General features: G+C 37.0%; 1 long non-coding RNA gene across 2 annotated transcripts in view; it reads left to right on the top strand.

Annotated features, from left to right (window-relative positions):
- Positions 1-1398: 1398 nt before the first annotated feature.
- Positions 1399-20348, top strand: part of LOC104150203 (uncharacterized) — a 35446-nt gene continuing 16496 nt past the window's right edge. The window contains exon 1 of one of the 2 annotated variants that reach the window (XR_011137590.1): positions 1399-1847. This is a non-coding gene — a long non-coding RNA (uncharacterized lncRNA). Of the gene's footprint in view, positions 1848-10114; positions 11214-20348 lie in introns of those variants that run through there. The other variant, XR_011137589.1, reaches the window with a different exon arrangement.

The following is a 20348-nucleotide window of genomic DNA, read 5'->3' as shown; positions in this document are numbered from 1 at the left end:
AAAAACAGATTTCAAGAGCTCTATTTACCTTTTAATCTTTATGCCATTATACTCTTAAGCTATAACTGAGCAGAAAACATCTCTGTGAGAAGTTATAAAGTGACATGTCTCTTTCCTTCTTCTTGGAGGAATAATGTGATGAGCAGTGAACACTAGAGGGGGAGCTTAACCGTTCAGGAGAGTTAAATCCCCAGCCCCTCTGGGAGAGGATCAGAGTGATACGATAGCTGCTGACTTAAACAAGCAAAGTTAAGGCATGGACAGCCATGGTTCAGAAGTCAAGAGGTCAAGAATAGTAGAGAGCCAATTTATTGTCATTTTCCAAAAAGGCAGCAAATCATAAGTGGAATTGAGAAGTTTAGGGCTCTGCTCCTACCATGATGTGGTATATTTTAAAAACCTCTCTAGAGGCAGTTTAACATGAAGAGTAGGATTACAGGGATTTTTTTTCCCAAGGACTGTCTGTCATTTAAATGTCTGAGGAATGATGGAATGAATTATCATAAAATTTTGACAAATTTGATGGCTCAACCAAAGGGGGAAAACAGACATTCCACTTATTGGGTTCTAATAAGACATGACATTTAAAATGAGTTTACATGGCAGTTAGACCTTTGCTTTTCTTTCCTTTTTTTTTTGTCTTTGATTCAGAAACCTTTGTGTGTAGAGAACAGTTATTTATAAATGACACTTTTCTAAGATTGGAAAACACACTCCTTTTCATCCTCTATTTATTGTGTTTTAATGACTCGGTGCCTGTTTCACACACTATATTTTTATACGCTCTTAATTTTTGAATCTTGCTGGCTCTTATGGAATTTCTGCACATCCTTTACTGCAGTGAGAAAACATGAACTTACTGTGTATTTTTACTAACTTTATCACAACTGCATAACAAAAAGTGCGCTTCATTTTAAAAAGTTTCACTTTTTAATTTCTATTTATTGAAAGGAAAACATTTCAGTAAAACTATCAGTCTTTCTCTGTTAATATTGTATCTCTTTTCCAAATGAAGTAATGCCAAGTGCAAACTATCTAGTGTCTGTTTACAGTCATTGGTATTCTAGTACCCACTTCTAAATTGGGCACTGTGCATTTCTCACTAAGTAGCCTAGAAGACTGGCCAGGTTAGTTAAGCTTTTCTTTATTTAATTCCTTGTGCCACTGAGCACATGCAGAACAGCATAGATGCGCGCACAAATTTTCTGTGGGCAAAACTTCCAGGGAAAACACTGAAATGCTGTTAACTGGAGCGGTACATCCCAGAATCCGTTACAGGCAAGTGTGGGTTTTTTTTACTAACGTTTCTGCCAGGTCCTAAAGAAGATGATGAAAGGTGGATGGGAGTGTGGCAGCTGTCTGGCCGGGGGGAGGGGGCTGGTCCATAACCTAAGCCAACTTGGCTGTGTCACTGCTCCTGGCACCGTCCCTGCATCAGTGAAATTAGCCATTGCTCTAACAAGAATATGTTCAAATCATAAACAGGGAGCCAACCTGTAGCCAAATTAAGCAAAACAAAATACTACAGTAAATCACGTTTTTTTTCTTCTTCAGATTGTTTATTACTATAGGTGTCATGTTCGTTCTGTCTTCAGTTACTAAAGAAAGTAGTGTTCCTACTATAGCTGGAAGGTACCAGATAAGCAGAAATTAGGTAAGCCTCTATTTGTATCTGGTTATCTAGCATAGGTGCTGATATTTTTCTTCAAGAGCCTCTACAAATGGTTTTCCCTCTTTCTGTTTGTTCTACATAAGAGATAGCTACTTTTATTATTATAGCCTTTTCCCCCAAAGGCTCTTCCTCATCGGTGACTCTACTCACAGCTTTCCTTGGAACGCCAATGCAGGTAAATAGAAAACGTTACCGTGCTGCTATATTTAAATAAATGTATTTTAATTATAAATTCACTTATTTATAACACCTTATTGTATCCAATGCCGTGCAGATCTTTATACATGTCAGAAAACTTGTGGCCATTACCTTAATTTAAATATATTAATATTAATCTTTCTGCAGTTTTATTATATTGAAAATTGTTGTAGCCCATTGAAAATAATGTGAAAGGTTGGAAACATTATATTTTAGTGTAAATGCAAAAAATGAATTCCTGAGCTTAGGAAGACAGTAGTTGAATGACATTTTATTCTATCCTAAATTTTATTCTAAAATTTTCTGTCTTGAACTGTCATGAATCTTTTTCTGAACTGCATGTTCCTGCCCTCAGAGAGAAAGAATGCCACTAGTTTATTTTTATCGTATCATATTGGTGTATCTAAGAAGCAGGATGTCTCACTTTGATTTACATATGTAATTTGATGGTGTAAAAAAGAGTTTGTGGGATACTAATATAATAATGTGTTGTATTATTACATGCAGACATTGCTATAATAGCAGTATGAATCTTAATAAGTTGTTTCATTTTAGCAAATGATAACAAGTCATTGGGTGTGAACAAAAAGCAGGTCCACTGACTATGCACCACATGGACCACAGTGAGCATATAAGGGCACATTTTCTTCTCTTTTGTCACTGTATCCCCACTGATTTTCAGTAAAGCTGCACTACTGAAATTAATAGGGGAATTTAACCCCATACTTTCAAGCGCACTAATTTCTCTTTAGACAAGACCTTTTTACTACTGCCATATCCTTTGTTATCTCACCCAGACTTGTATTGCCTCTCTGTGAAGCTTAAGGAAAGGCTACCTATAGCAGTAAGTACAGTTCAGGAAGAGAAAGAAGTCAAGCAGGAGTTTAGTAACTGTGGAATAAGAACTTTTTTTAATCAATATTCATCCATGCCTCACCAAACTTTTCTTCTCTCTGATCTCTTATTTTTACTTCACTAATTTATGTAGTTCAAGCGATCTTTTCAAATGAGCAGGGCCTAGCTGCCTTCCCCACAACCAGTTGCTTTTGCTAATACTGTTTGGCATATAATTGTTTTTTTCAATATAACACCTGACTAGCATTTAAGCAAATAATCTGTGAATACAGTAAGTGCTGTTAATGTTGGAAAAATCACCCAAATGAAGATAAATCAGCTATTAGAAAACAAATATTTTACAAAAACACAGATGCTGGGTTTTTTAAATTGAAATTTACATTTGTGGCAACTCTTAACTCAGACTCTAATAAGCACTTTTTGGATAAGGTCTGACTAGTGAAGCAATCCAAACTGGAAGTTCACCAAGAAATTAGGAAAGCCCTAAGGTAAATTAGAAAAGGACATGAGGTGAGGAGATGACTGCTTCCAATGGAAGAGAAAACGTTAACAAACATCAGCTATCTATACAGAAAAGCTATCTTATTCTCTTTTTCTTGTTAGTATAATGCTGAATAATTGATACGCTAGGTGATATTTTCTGAAATGCTGTGGTTTTTCAGGAAATAACCTGAAGAATGTTTGTCTTTATGTATGTGATGAGCAGGAGTGACCATTAATTTCCCTGAAATTTCCCTAATAAAACTTTCCCTAGTGCAGAGCTATGCATCTTGTCCATGCTCGGCGCTGTTTAGTTAGCCATGACTAAAGAAATCCAGTAAGGACATCGCTGAGGTTGGCATTCCTCTAAGCACCCAACATAGCCTTCATACAAAACGCAGTGGGTTGCTTTGTGCGAGGGCTTTGGTGATGGAGGAAATGTTCTCTTTAATAAGAATGACCAATATAAACAGGCTGGTTCTAGTGCTGGTCAAATATTCAAAGAGGAAGGAGCCTTCCTTTATTCCTAGAATTAATGGATGAACTTAGGCAATCACGTAAGAGCATCAGGCAGGTGGAAGCACTTCCATTCGTCCCTAAAGAAAGGCTCGCAAAGAGGAGCATTCCTGATCTCAGTGTCTGCAGACTGGCTAGTTGAAAGCAGGCCTGTCCTCAGGATATGGCTGATTTGGATCGCAGTTTCCAGCCTGAGCTTCTCCTGTCTCTAGGCTGAGTTTTCAGACGTGCTTTTCACTAGTTACCTATCCACACTGCGAATGGCGATTGGACGGTTGAACTGCCTTAATTTAGGGAATTTCTGTACCTCAGCTGGAGGCTGCTACTGCTCTACTCAAATTCAGTATCTGCCCCTAGGAGGTACAATGCATCAGCTTGAACTCTCAGCGGGGAAGTTAAAATGGAGCTGCCGTACCTGTCACACACAGCTCAGGTTATCTTGGACAGCAAGTTATGCCCTTGCCCACAGCATTTTTCTTCTTCAATATTGTTGCCCATGAGCTAGCAAAGATTTAAGGATGCTTTTTGTACTGAGGTGTAAAGTGTGGAGGAAAAGAACAGTGGGTGGGGTGTTTCTAGAGTAATGCAATTGGAAGGAGGGTTAGTTGTTTTCAGAGGATAAACACAGAAACTAAAATAAGGGATATTATCCAGAGAGAAAGAATTAATCCAGAAGATGTGAAAGACTTTATTGTCTCTTAATACCTACAGAATGATTCATAAGGAGTTTTTGCTTTCAGCTTTGAGTGAGTGATTAGCAGTTAAATCGACTCGGTAAAAGATTTTAATAGTGGCATGCTAAAAGTAACAGAATACAACTCAGTGGGTATGGAAACAAATAGTGATCCTAACAACCTGGTGTCTGATAACAAAATAAGTACTAACAGGTACAGTGTCTTCAGGCAAATTTTGGCAGAGAAGTGGAAATCTGCTGTTTTCTATTTGTGCAGTCTGAAGCCATTCACTAGTTTATTTCATGCACTTTAGTCATTCTGTAGTTATGTACGTTTGCCATTATAAGCTTGATTTCTAATTCTACGTTTCTAAATTTTCCCACACGGAAGCAGTCTCTTCGAAGCTTCCGTGGTATGTCTTTACCAAAAATAGTTTTTTGAGGGTAAATCTGGAGTAAATCAGAGGAGTCATTCTGAATTTAGGGCATTTTAAATGGTTTCCTTTTATTTTTCTTTTTTTCTTATTATTTAGTTGCTTGGCTACGAAATCCAAGCTCATTCTGTTGTTCTTGCAAAGAAGTGCTTCTTAGTACATTTTCGTGGGAGGTAAATGATGAAACTTCATCACCCAGTGATGAAATGCAAATTCCATAGCATGTGATATCCAGTCTAACAATGCAGTTCAGAGGACGCAGGAGTGCAGCTTATTTGCTGTAAGGACAGAGGCCAACACAGTGCAGAAAAATACCTCATGGAGGAGATATAACAGATGCAGGTTAAGCAATAAGGAGGCGAGATACAGAAAACAAATGTAGTAACTGGGAGGTGACAGGAAAGGGAGCTGAGAAAGAACCCACATATTAAACCTTAAGTATTTCAAATGTTTATATGTGTTCATCTAAGCTTTTGAATTTATTTTTTCTCACATTCTCTCTGTAGTCTACTATCCCATGTAAAAATTCCTTCTTTTCCTTTTGAAAGTCCCTACTTATATACAGATATTCACACATACTGAAATATCAGAAGTTGTAAACCACATCCATTTACACAGTAGTTCCTAGGAGGCAAAGTAAATTTCAAAAGTTAAAACTACAGAGTGAATTTTACTGTTGCAGCTTCTAAATTAGATTTAGGTAGGATACCTAACACTTTTATTGTCATCGCATCCTCAGCAACCTCAAGCACTGGAGCCTTGAATTCTTCTCTCGGCCAAAAAAGGGAAGCAAACAGGAGCTGCAGAGAAGCAAAACATTATGAATGCAGAACATCATTTTGTCTTCATTATCAGTTTAGAGATGCTAACAATAGGCCATGCACACTTCAGCCCTTACCTCTAAACTAACTGTCAAAACAGAATGTTTTTCATATAAACCCAAATTAATGAACCAGCTTTATTATTTTAGGAGAGAGAGGCTGGTGAGGGAGAAATAGAAAAAGAAAAGACGCAGGAGTCATTGGTAGAATAGGTGGTTTATAATGTGTTAAATGTGTTTATTTGCACTTCCAAAGTTCAGATTTCCTCATACATTTTCATACTGATAGAGATAAAATGCTAAAGTCTTAAATCCCTCTATGCCATGCTGAGTTGCTAAGGGCTGTTGAGTTTTTGTTATTTCTCCTCTCCAGTTAGCTCTGATTATGCCTGCTGAGTGAAAAATTTGTATTTGCCGACAGAAATAGGAACCACACCACGTGCACTTGCACTTCGCAAATGCTCCAATACATCACAAAGGTTTGTTCAACCCACCTTCAGAGGCCGAATCAAGCACATTATCTTCTGTTTAGATCTGATCCTGAAGACTATCAGTCAGGAGTGTTTCTCAATCTTTGATTAAAATGAGGCCTACAAACCTGCAAGTGTTCATGCGCAGTCTCATTAGAGGACTGGATGGGGTGACCCCAGTCGTCTTGCACAAAGCAGTGAGTGAACTTCAAATATGAGAGTGCATCAATCAAATCTAAGTGAGGCTTTTATGTCATTTTTTTCTACTTTACCTTTAAAGTCCAAAAGGAATGCCCTTTCCACTGTACAGCCAAGGATCACTCAATAGAAGCAAACAAACCAACAAAAAGCCTCTCGGAAGAAGCAGGATTTTGCTCCTCTCACAGAAAGAGAAGCATGATATTTTACTAATGTGTTTTCTAATAAAATAGAAAATACGTTTGTCTCATTTCCTAGTCTGTTTGAATGTTTTTTGCCAATCTGGAGGGCTCAGGAGCATATTCAAGAAACTGAAAGTTTAATATAAAAATGCTGAAACAGTTTTGTGGTTTTTACTTTAAACCAGAGTTGGTGCAGCTTTCTGCTTTCGTCTTGATTTTTGCTCCTGCTTTTTAAGGGAAAGGATAGACAAAAATACACCTGAGAACAGTGCAACGTTTGATCCAGATATTTGGTGCTATAGCACAGTGTGATATGCAATTCTTTCCTGTTTAAATGCTGATGACGTTTTAGTTATGACTCTTAAATGGAAAAATTAAATGAAAAAGATGTTACATTTTACCGTCTTTTTCAAAAGCTGTAATGGTGCAGTGAACTGTGATCATAAATGAAAGTTTTTCCTTTGAACCAAACCGAGGATCCAAAAATAAATACAATCCAGGGATGACTCTCCACGGAAATTAAATTAAAATGAGCTATGGGAGTTTGAAAAAACAAAAGAATTAAGACAGATAAAATGAGCCTGAAAGTGCCAAGTGACCAAAACTTTGGAAATCCTACAGTCTTCCTGAAAAAGTAAATATTCAACTGCATTAAGCTCAAGCTAGAAGGACCTAATATTTAGTGTTTTTTCCACAGGAAATCCTTTTGTCTCTGTACCATATTTTCTTTCCTAAATTTCATAGCTTATGAAGCAGCCATGACCTAAACAGCATTCCTTGCCTCAACATCATATATACACATATATATTTTTGCAATTTTTAATATGTGGTGGTATTTCCATCATTATGTTTTAACATGTGTTTTTTTGCAGGCCTTCAGATGTTCAGAAGAATTATGCAGATTTTACAAATGAGTACTAGAGCATTTATGCCACTTGATGATGCCCCATCTGTGCTTCCCCTGTAGTGTTTGACGGGGCATCTGTGTAAATTGCTACTTTTTTTTGTTTATTAATTAGCTCATTGCATAAAAAAAATCATATTTTACCTGCACTTTGAGGTGCTTCAGAAGATATTTATTTTATTTATTTATTTCCAAGATGATGTTGAGTCTTTAGTTTGCCTTTGCTCTTATAGATTCTAAAATGAGATATCAAACTACTTCTCCTTTAAGTTATTGAAAGGCCAGCAAATTGGAGAAATTAAACTTCTGCACCTCACTCCTGAAAAGCACATATTTCTTTTCTGAAATTGCATTTACAATATAATGTATTTTATTGTATGCATTTATATATTAATTAATAGGTATTTACTTATATACGTTCATCTGGTGAAAATGCATAGGCTAGATTTTATGCTGATTATATGTTTGTTCCGTTCGGTTACTTGATTCACTTTTTTCACTGATACTCTGCATATCCTTTTATGGGGTTTATTTTGTTTTGTGTCCTTATTTCCCTGGGGGGGGGGGGGGAACCCAAAAACCCTTTCTTTATGCTCTACTTTGCAAAGTGTGGGAACCTATTCTGAAATGTTTATACATTTTTACTGCTGAGAAATACAGAGGTGTATTTTTCCTCAATGTTACAATTTTTAATTTCAGTTTCCAGCAAAATTAAGTTGTCTGTTCGGACTACTTCTAAAACTGGCTAGAGATTTTGGTTACTGTAAGAAACAGTCTCTCAAACCTGCAGATTTGGTACGTGGCCCCAGTGGCCGTAGGCCAGTGAGAGTGTATGTTGTGACTTCAGAAGACAACTGGAGAAATTAAGAAAGCCTAGCAAGTTGTTTTAGTTTGGAAATGGTTGCACACATTTGGATGGTATCTTGATGATATCCTATCTAAAGTGTATGTTTAATGAGGATCTGAGCCACATAATTTTCAGGGTCAAATTTTAGTTTAAGCTTTCCAGTATTCCTTGGTTGCCACTCTTCCAGCAGTATTGTAGAGGGCTTTTTGTTTTTCGCTTTGTTTCCCTTTTGGATATAGGGACAGATTGTGAAGCATTTACCTTTGAGCTAATGCATATTCAATGTATAATTAACAATTTAGTTCACGTGGCTATGGTCTTTGATTTCTGTTACAAATGGATAAAAATGTGGATATATGTATTGCCTTCATAGGACTTAGCCTAATTCATAATGGGTGGCATTTTTGGTGCACAGATACTTTCTTTGTTAGCATCTGAAAAGTATTGTATTTTGCCACGTTACATTTATTGGAGAGTAGTTCTTTTTGCTTTTGTACAGGGTTCCATAGGTGGTCAATAAGCAGAACTGATTCATGAAAAACAGAATACTAAGCTATGTCAGGTTTACAATCCAAAATGTGTCCCTGTAACTTAAGTACCGTTGTGTCACAGCATTATATTCTAAGCGCAACTAAGATTAATGACTGCAAATACTTAACACTTCCTATGCCTTCTCTGTTATTTAATGATCTGTACAAAGTTACCAAGCTATTACAAAAACAACAAGAACAACAAACTTGCACTGAGCTAGTGCCAACAGTGCCTTTCAAATTCCAGCTCAAACAACGTTCTCTAGTGTTCTTAAATGTAGACAAAGCTAGAGAAGATTATGCTTATGCAAAGTCAGGTGGTAGTAGCTAACAATATGGTATTACAGCAAGACCGTATTACAAGAAGTAGACAATTTAAATGGATATTTTGGCAAAAAGCATGGGTAATGTCATTCTACCCTTTCTTTTTTCTCAACAAATAATAAGAATATACTAGTCCTCTTCCTACAAGCAATAGTTTGCATTGTTCAAATCATATCTGCATAGTACATCATCAGTAAATTTCTATGGGAGGATCAATTTTCTTTGGTAGAGAAAAACCTGTACATAACTACATAAGAGATGTGTACCTCTTCCCCTCCTCCCCTCTTCCCCTCTCATGTTACTACAGGAGACACTGCTGCTCTAGTACAGATATTCAGTTAACATCTGACATTAATGGTGCCAGATGCTTGGTATTAATATCTTAGATTGTCAAAATAGTGCTTTTTATAAAAGAAAAAAGTACTAGGTTGTTTCTCCTCGTTAAGTTATGTTTATTTTTGGAAAGGAAGTTGATGATGCTCAACTAGAGCTCAGAGGAGAACCAGAGAAGTAGTATAATTTTGTTTCAACGTGCTATATTTGATTCTCTCATCTGTTAAGACCATTAACTAGTGATCATGTATCTATAACCATTACTCTTTTTGGTTAGTCCTTACATTTTTTTACTTTTTTGATTACATCTGCTAACTTTCCTTTAAGCTATCTCTCAGATACCTCTTCAGCACTGGATATCTCTGACTGTTCTTTGATTTCCTTTTAATAGACCTCTTATGATCTTTATTACCTACTGTTTCTTCTTTTATGGATTTTGTCCATTTAATTCAATTTGCCTGGGCTTACAAGTTTCAAGGCTAATTTGCTACAACTTCTCCTTCTTTCCCTTGGACACGACCCATACTGAAATACCCATGCATGGGGTACTAACTCGCAAAGCATTTCCCTTAGCAATGGTGATATCATTCTGGTGAGGGAGTAGATGAAAATTGCTCCAGAAGTCAATCAGAATATTATCAATAACTTTTTCACAGAAAAAGCTATGTTTGAGAGAAACTGATAATGGAAGAATTTCTTTAGAAAATTCATGTTCATGCTGGAATATAGGCATGGTTCTGTTTGTTTAAACAAATGTCTCTATAGCCCTCTTCTTATTTGAGCAGAGAATGATGCGCTTCAGAAAGAAGGGGTTTGTGCTTATGATAACAGCGTATAAGTGCCCAAACACTTGCTGATCACCCTGTTGTAGTTCAGTGTATGCAGTGGTGGAACTTAAGCTACAGACAATCCTCTCAATTTCCTGAACAGCAGGATAAAATCTAGCAGCGAAATCTATGAGAGGAAAATGAACAGTTGATTAAAACAAGAACAACAAACAGTGTGGAAAAACAACCTGAGGTAAGTGTTACCAAAATAGCTTGCAAAACGTCTGATAAAAAAACGTGCACAAAGTTTGCAGGCCATCACAATACAGCATTCTTTCTTAGTTGGCTGCCAGTTTTACACAAAGAATCTGAGATTTTTGCCCATTCTATAGTAAGTTATTTCCTATAGCTTTTATATTTGATGTTGAAAGTGAATAATATCTTTTGCTACCAGAAAATAGTTTGGGCTACACTGAGACAGTTTGTGTGGGATTTGTCTTGCCTAACTTGAGCTGTCTACAGCTATAGAAAGCTGTGCCTGAGTTAGTCACCCTAAGCTCCTTTTGTAGACAGTGGGAAAAAAAAAATAGGTGCTTTTAGGAGGTGATCCTGCTGACATATTTTAGATATCTGCTCTGTGATGAACTCAGCTGTGCCACAGAGATGATTCTGTCCAGTGACTGTAGAGGCTCAGATGTAGACATCTTCACTGTAGAAATATCCTTTAGTCAGATGAATTCTGCCTGTTTCCTCTAGCTCAAGGTAAAAGGTAGACATGGATGAAACTCTTCCAAGAGCTGCTCTTACTGCTTTCAAAAAGGATGTTTTTAATCTGATTTTTTTTTCCTTTGCTTCAAGGTGAAAAAGAACTTTCTAAAGCCCATTACAGAATCCAACTTACCTTATTTGTGCCCAGTCAGCTCTGTAGATCTTCCTCGGCGTTGTCCTCTTCTATTTAAGCACCTCCTACCCACTAGTTTGGGACGATGCTGGAATGCATGTGAAACCAGGTGAAGCATGAGTTTTGGTGTTTATCTGAACGAGGATGGAGTTAAGTGTGTGTTTAAATGCTTTTTTAAATTGGATCATGGTGGATGAACATCCCTAAGTTGTGATAGTCAAAGCAAGTTATGCTGGGCAATAGGGGATGGGTTTTAGTCTTGTTAGAGCTTGTGACAAATTTGCTCTTTATTTGTACTTGTGTTTTGTTATATTTAATGAACACCACAATCTTTGCGACTGTCTTAGAATTGAAAGTGCTTTGAATTGTAATATTCAGTATAAGAGAACTCATCAATCAAATTGAACCTAGAATCCAAAGTTACTTGTAACACTGGAACTTCTAAAGTATTTATTTTTATTCTCATTAAATAAAGAGAGACTCAGATTATGATAAATCTTGTGTTGCCCTTCAGAGATACATCATCTAGTGCTTGAGGCCAAGAAATGAGTAGTTTCCATAATTAGTAAGGGAAATTGAATAATTGGGCTGTGGTTTATGAGGGTTCTTTTTCTAAGAAGAGAAGCCATGTAAGTCTCAGTCAAGTGGGTTAACATGATTTATTTTTTTAGCACACAATTATTGCAAGTTCATTTAGCATAAATTCTAAACTTGAATATTTATTTTGCATTTTTTTCATTTCTTCTTAGCATAACCACAGGACCATGTTTTTGTGAACATTTTACACTCATATTTTCTGCCTGAAAATGTGCTTAATACTGTGGTTAGTATGTTTTCTAACTCAGAATATTCTGTGATACGTTTTTCTGAAGACAGTGAAAGAAATAAGTGCTTGTCTTCCAATAACTGGCATAAATTGGGGTATTTCAATGGAATTTCACATGGTGACAAGACACCAATTTATTTCATATTTTTCCATCACAGAGAATCTTTACATCTGAATTGTTTATGCTCAAATAATTTAAAAAGCTAGATCAGTTTACAGATATCTACCTTGCTAGGCACAAAAATGCTCTTCTGTGCTGGCATTTTTTAATGCATGTATGATGTTATGATACATGCATTCTAATGCATTATGAAGTTAAAAACAAGAAGAGGAAGGATTCATTCCATCTATAACTTGTAGGAATAAGAGAGGGCAGGTTTGTCCAGTAAGAAACTGGATTCTTCCATATTTCAATGTGATAGTTCTACAGACTTCAATAACAGTCATCTCCTACAGTATTGTAACCTAATAACAGTGATGAAAAGGTGGGAGAGGGACCCTGTGTAGAAGATACCAGTCTCAAAGTTACCAAATGGAAAGCAGAACTTATCAGATACGGGAAGTGTTGGTGGCAGTGTAGGTTTGTTTCAAGCATAAGATTATTAAATCAGGTAGTGATCAGTGGATGTGTAACACTTTAGGACATCTTGCTATGAATCTAGGGGCAGGAGGCCGAAGAGATATGTATGAAACCGTTAGATACCCCTAGTCAACTCAGCTCTAAAGGAATTTCTTAAGCCTTGAGGAGGGGGAAATTGGAGGCAGCTAGACCTGATGCTAAGCACGTCTCCGTTCCTTTGCATACTGCGTGAGATAAAAATATTAGCATGCCTTTCTCACCCCTGGCCTGATGTGTTGTCAGAGAGATCTAGGGCAGCAAAGGCAGGAGAAAGAGGCCTCAACAGAAGAACCCATGAGAATAATAAAAATCATGTGGAGCAAAGCATCAGTGCTGTTTTTTCATGCTGTTACGTCATAGAGATTATTTTAACTCAGAGCAAGTTAGTTCTCTGGATGCACTTGGCAAGAAATTGGTAGGATTATTATTACCCCTTACTGAATATGACCAAACAGCCCCCTAGCCATGCATTCCTGTTTCGGACAGAGCAGTAGCAGATGCTTACAGAAAAGCATAAGAATGAAATATGTAGAGTAATCATCTAAAAGACCTTACCCTGAACTTGCAGCCCTTATTCATGTGAATGAAGTCCCCTTGAAATCAGGGGATGAGCATCCTGACAGTATTGTTCTGTTCCACTTTTTAACAGAAAAAGCATCATGAGCTTTCCAAATGGGTATTGATCCTCTAAACCCTCTTATGAAAAACCCCAGTAAAGTTTCCTAAGAGAAGTAAGGGTTTACAGAACAGTTAGGGTATAATTTCAGCTAAACCTGAAATGTGCAAGAGTCTGTATAATTTGTTTCATCATTGCTGCATACTGCACATAACATCCCATTGACTCCTCTTGCACGTTTCAAAGCCTAGAAGCATGGTTTTAGTGTTGTTCCTGAAATGGTCTTCTCTGGAAAGTACTTCCAAAAGCAAACATATTTATTTTATTTTTCATGAATCTGATATGATAGATGTGCAGTATTTTGTGCTGAGCTAATTGATTTCTGCCTTTGAATATAGTTTACAGAATTTTTTGATTCTCATGTGCTATATTTAGAGTTAAAAATGAAAAAACAAAACACCCTGTCAATCATCAGAGAAAAAATATGTTAGGGTAAAAATGATACTACTATTGGCTCTCTTGGCTTCTGATGAAATACACTTTCCACCTTTCTCTTGGAAAACTTGGGAAGCTTAGGTATTGTAAAATGATGTGACATTTATTGGCATCAGAAAATGATAAAGGTTCCAAGCGTTCCTGGTGGTGTAGAAGTAGCTGTGAACCATGGCTTTACATGCATCAGACTGCATAAAATGCCTAAGCCAGTATTTTACACATACCTAATCTCTGAGTACATAAAGTGCTGCATGTAATATAACTGAAACAACAATCCAGCTTTTTTAAAAATGCTTTCCGGTAACTATTTAGTTAGAAAAAGAATCAATATTCCTTCAGTATTCACAATCCACTCAACAGCTTAACTGATATGTTGTTCATGAGAGGTTAAAAAAAAGAGAGAGGGAAAAAAAAAGGAATGAAGGCACAGAAAGAAGCAGGAAAGGAAAGGAAAAAAAATTATGCCGCCTAGCTACAAGCTGCAGAGGGAAATTAATATTCAAAAGGTTAAGGTGTCTGTGAAATGTATGTAATGAGTAACACTCATAGTTTGTTACTATAGGTTCATTGCCTCTAATGTTGAGGACGGCACATGGATAATTTACGATTCCCATTGTCCCCTCTGCAGGGATTAATTCTGAATTATTTATGTACCTATATACGCACAGAACTGAAACATTTTAGTTAAAGTCAGCCACTCACTCATAGTCTTGAAATTATGCAGCCCTTGTTGCTAAAAATGATGTTAGCCTCTTGTGATTTAAGTCATAACATTTTATTTTCAGTCCCACTGAGAGAGAAAGCATACAGGAGGAAAAAAAAGATATATTTTCCTGAAGAAATCTCTGAATGCATTTTTTAAAGATTTAAATAGATAATGGTAATTTGTTGAGTCAAATTATTGTTGTAGTGTGCACGTAAATAAACCTTTATTTTATTCATGATTTGTGATAATTTCCCTATTGCTCTGCGAGGTTATTTTTTTAAGATGGCTATCTTTAAATACAAAAGCTTTGCATTTCAATAAAGGGAATCCCATCTACTTATTAATTAATCAAAGAATGGAATTTCATTTTGGGAAATTGGTCTCAACTGTTAAGAATTCCCACTGAATCACTGCCTTTGGTACAAATGAAACCTTCACTGCTGTTTCCATTTGAACTCCAATGATTCCTTGCTGTTCTAAATGGCTCTTTTGGCTACATCAAAATTCTTTAATCGTGGAAAAAAATGCAGACATTAAACATTTCTTAATAAAATATTAGATTAGGGAATGTCTTGAGATCTTCGCTGAGGATAGCGTTTGATAAAGATCTAACCTAGTCAGCATGAACAGGTCATAGACGTTTTATCTAAGCTAGATAGCAGTTTAGCATGTTACATACATTTTTAACCGTTTTTGCTTCATCTGCAGGAGGAGGTTTTTTTGCTTGATTTGAGCTTCAAACATGTTTAAATATAACGTAGTTGTGGTGTGAAATTTCAAGTTTATTGCTATGCAGACATCATTAGGAAGAGGGCAATTAATAAAAGGAGGAAAGAAAAGGAGCCATTGCTAGACCGACCCCAAGCCTTTGGGGTTTCAGACGAACTGGCCGGTTCTGCTTTCAGGAATTGTACTATAACGACGACCGTGCATCGCAAGCAGACAGCCCAGTCTGTGAGCTGAGTATTTAATGCCGAATGGATAAAGATGTAAAAGTATCTGGCATGGAAAAGGAAAAAAAAAAATACATATAAAAGATCAATCCTGCTTTTTCCCCCTTCTGTACAATTCAACAATTGCTAATGAATTAGGAGGAGGGGCATATTGATGTACTGCTTGACTGTAACACAAAGAAGTGTAGTTAGCAAAAAGCTGCAGTGGGTAATGAACAGTATTTTAACTCGGCAGTTTAACCTCCGTGTCTGTCAGCAGTGACCTTTTACCAACCCCAATGAGAGCCTGATTTCTCACTTTTGCTACTCACTGCTGGATGAGTGAATGTGGAATTTGACAGCGAGAGGTTTTACATGAAAAGGGAAGGTACTTAAAAAGCATGTTTTGTGATGATAGGCTACATTTATTCGCTGTTCATTACGCCGGGTGCAGCGGCAGCGTCGCTGGATTGATTGGGTGTGAGCAGCTTGTCTTGTGGGGAAGTGCGGAGGCGTTATTGACCTGCATGGGGCGGCGGTGGCCTCCGCCTGACCCCCCTTTCACCTGGAATTGACCTTGAAAACAACCTAGGGTTCACCCCGCTTTGAATAAATAGAAAAGTGTCCTAACAGCATGTGGATTATTAGAATTGACATATTGCACATTTCTCCTTTTTCAACTTTTATAGAGGTGCGTGCGGAGGGGGTGGGGAGAGAGCGGTGCCTTTTAAATTTCCAGATCCAGCAGCTGCACGGCTTGGTATTTGTACAGATTTATGGCGGGAGGCAACTAGACTTTCTCCTGCTTGCCGCTAAATTTTACCATTCATCATTATTGATTAGAGCCTGCGCTCTATGACAGAGCCCGAACCTTACTATGACAATTGCTATTTCAGTTGTTATGGGCCGTAATGGGCCATAGGGATGATTTAAAAGAGCACAATAGCTATCTGTAATTACACATGAATAATCCATGAATTCTCTAGCGCAGTGCTTATAATCAGACCCTAACAGCCAAGGCCAAGACATTTGTACTTGTTTACCCTTCAGCAACTAGACCAGAAGGTATCTTTACGTGTCAACTCAGTCACAACAGGCCAAAAGCGATCATCTCCTTCCTTGTCCAGTCCCGAGTTTTCTTAAAATAGATCAGCTGAAGTGGCGGGTAATGGAGAATTGCACGAGCGCTGATGGTTCAAGCCCCTAATGAACTAGACTGAGAGTGGAGGGAAGCCTGGAGCCACCTTCTCAGGTTCGGTTCGGTTCGGTTTGGTTTTATTGGACCTAAAGGGTTATTTTTCAGTGTTTTTAAACCCTGATGGTAGCTTGCTTCTATGACAACCCTTCTCTGTGTGGAACGACAAGAAAGGGAAAGAGAGCTAAAGCAGCTACTCTAAAAGTCAGTGTTTAAATTTACCTTGGCTTACTCAACGCTGAACGTTTTCTGAATTGCTGCCCAATTTTAACTGTCTCTGCCAGTTTTGAAGTATTAATAACATTGATCACAAAGGTATCTATAACCCAGCTGCTGATGCAACTCTTTCAGAGAGCTCTTTTGGTGATAACCTGATAGTTTGATGGCATCGCATAAATAAGAACGTAAGTAAGCTTGACCAGATTTTGGTAAAGCAAGCCTACTTTGCTCACAAATACTTCATTCAGAGCTCATTTGAAAAAAATCCAGGTGGATAACAGGCTGTAAAATCTACACGAGCCCATTTCTGCTGAGCTTATGACTTGTTTCCTCTGGCTGTTCTAGACCTCCATGTTTGTCCCAGCTTAAGTAGAGCACAAGATCTGTGGTAGTCTGAGGAGCGTCACCTATTTTTATTTTCACTAAAGCCTGTCTGGGTGCTCATCCTGTTTTGGGGATCTGAAACAGTATTTTTTCTAATCCAGGGCTGTGGAGGTATTTTCATTCTTTAGGAGCCAATTTTTTTTTTTTCCAAGTCTTAACGCTGAAGCATGGTTTGAACGTTCTGCTAAATGGGCCTTGTTGCAAAATTAAAATGTAACACATCCTAAAAAGCAGCTATTGTCAAATGAAATAAGAGCCTGCACAATTTTATTGAGTCATGCAAATGATTTTTTCAAATATTATTTCCTCCTAACTGCTGATATTTATCTGTACATCAAGTAAACACAAGCAGGGATATGCTTTTTTAACAGCTGAGTCTGTACAGAATGCAAAAAAAAAAAAAAAAAAAAGACTTATAATTGCTATGACATTAGAAACCCATGTAGTAGCACAGTCAGCTTCCATCTCATCTTTGTTCCTACCTCTCTGTAAAGGATAAGGCATTTTTGCCCAGAGGAAGAAATAAAAGGGAATCCTCGTTAAAAGGTACATTAACGAAAAAAGAACAGCTTTATTGGGGACATGTGCAGAAAGGGATGTTTGAGTAGTAAATGATAATTTACTTTTGAGGTATATTAAAAAGGTTTAATCTTACTGATCATGAGTTAAATTGGATGTTTTAATCAGTTAGTGAGTGCCAAAAATAATTATGCCAGAGTGCTTAGTCTGCAGAATGTGTACACAAAGCATATAAATCCTTTCCTTCCCCAGGGATTTCTCAGAATAACACACAACTAAAAGACAAAAGCGATATCAAACTCATATAAATTAACATTGCAAATGATCTGAAAAATACAATAAATAACATGATTCTATCACTCTGAATATGCTATACAGGGAAGTGTGTCCAACACAAATACATTCATTAATCTCTTATATCCTCACTAAACTTTTTCAGGAAACTTTCCTTCCATTTACTTTCTGCAGTTCAATTGAAGGTCATCCTATGCACAGAGAAAGTGGGCTGGTGTCTAAATAGAGAAATCTGTCATCTTTCCTGAAATAAATTTACAAAACCGGATTAATTTCACTTGTTTCTCCCTCTGAGGCAGAAAAGAATTTGACAGTGTTTAGTGCCTCCTCTGAAAGCCAAAACAACATACACTAATGGATCCTTTTATTCGATTTTGTAGGTCCTCATGGAAACGTGTAAAGATATCATTTACAAGGGATCTTTTTTCAATCTAGTATAGTAGATAGCTACAGTGCATGTGTGTGTGCACATGTGTGTTTATAATTACTGTAGATTGGATGCAAATTTAAATGAGATGGCAGCTGTGTAGGTGAAATGATCTTTAATCTTTGCAGCTTTTGCAAAATAATTTTGGAGCTAAATTATTTGTATAATCCTTTTACTTGGAAAATACAACGTAGAACATGCCCATCTTACAACTCATATGCTATATTTATGGGAAGGCTTTCTTAGAAGCACCCAAGCCTATTATTTATGAAATGTGAAAAATATTCTTGTGACATGAGTTTTTCTTTCTTTTAATTTCTCAAGTTCATCCCTTCAGTATCCTCGTTCTGCTTTTCTGAAGTAGAGAAATCTCTGATGATAATCCTACAAACTAACATGACAATTTTAAAATTAGCCTGTGTAGTTTCACTCCCTTCATGCAGGCTTTCCCTGTGGGAGAAGGGAGGAAAACTGCCAGAGAAAGGCAGTAGCCCTATGCTGAAACAGTGAGTTGCACAGGGTGGCATAGTCATGCGCCCCTTGTAGCGTGGCTGATTTTGTCACAGCTCAAGCTTTTTTATCTTTCTCTAAAAAGACGTATCCAGGGTTTGATTTCATACTGCTCACATAAGCTTTTCAGGAGTAACTCTAGTGGAAGCAAAAGAGTTACGACTGCAAGGTGAGAGGAAAATCAGATTCTGCCTCCCTTGTTCTGCTACTGTTTATGTACCTTGCTATATATGAATAAGTGTTTCACATGCCTTGAAGAAACTATTCATTAATAGCTTTTTTGCAGGAAAGGTGCTTCAGGTACTTTAAATTCCTTTAATATTAAAAACACCAGCCATGTGTGTAGCAAATTGTGGGTCATTATGTTTATATTAAGTTTATGCCAGCACGCAGAACAACATTCCAAACCAATTTTGTTTCTTCACCTCAGATGAAAAGTAATTCCAAAATAAAATTTATTACTGTTGTTTTCCTAATGTCTTACACAGAATTTATAGTATCTTTGACTGTCTTCTATGTTTTGGCCAGTCTCTACTTACATGCAGCACTATTAAAAAAAAAAAAATTAGACACACAGATCTACATGTTAAGTTACATCTGGAGACTACCTTAAGGCCATGAAGGCTAACACATTCCGTTACCAATTAAAAACTGGCTTGTTGTACTGAAATATTAAAATGGGTGATTTTGTACCCTTTATTTATTGAAAAGCCTGGATGTAATTAGGTGAGTTAGAGACAGAATGTTTGTCCTAAGTATGAATGCTCTGATTTTTGTTGCTTAAAGTAACAATTTAATTGATAAAAATCGGCTCATGAAATTTTGTTTCATAAACTCAGTAATTACAACAAAGAAGCATCACAGAAAACGCCTCAATTATCCATTTGAGAAAAGCATGCTGGTGTGGATTTGCTGTTAGTTTTATTAGTAGGACTCTAAGGGATAGTTCAACTGGTTGCGTTAGAGGCTTTGTGTTTTCTCTTTCTCCTGACTTTCAGCTCCTGGAACGCTCTGATGAGGCACTTATTGTACCGTGTGTAAAATAACTCTCCTGCAATCTCTTACGGTCATAATGACCCAAGTTCTGTCTTGGAGAAAAATAGAAATGCTTGTCATTTTGTCTGTTTAGCCAAGTTTGTGCAGGTGATGGCTTCCATTAAAAAAATTGTTCAATATCGACTTTAATGTTTGGTAAACTGTAAAAATTAGAAGATTAATTCAGATTGGATATGCATAAAACCCCTGTTGTTATCTGAGATTATCCACTGTTTCTGTAGGGCTCCCACTTCTTCTTTTCTGCCATTCTCAATTTCCCTAAGGATGGAGGGGGGCAGGCCACATTTGAAATACATGTATGATAAAGTTATTAATTTGGTTCCTGATTATTTTATCCACTCTGATGCTTACAGTAAGCAGAGTTTTCCTCCACAAGAGCTGACCTACCATATAATATTTTAAATTTCAATTTTTCTTTTTTTAAAGACAGTTTTCCTTTCTTCCAA

The sequence above is a fragment of the Struthio camelus genome, chromosome W (assembly GCF_040807025.1).
Source record: "Struthio camelus isolate bStrCam1 chromosome W, bStrCam1.hap1, whole genome shotgun sequence".
In the NCBI taxonomy this organism is placed as follows: domain Eukaryota; kingdom Metazoa; phylum Chordata; class Aves; order Struthioniformes; family Struthionidae; genus Struthio; species Struthio camelus.
This window is presented reverse-complemented; position numbering and strand designations above follow the sequence as displayed.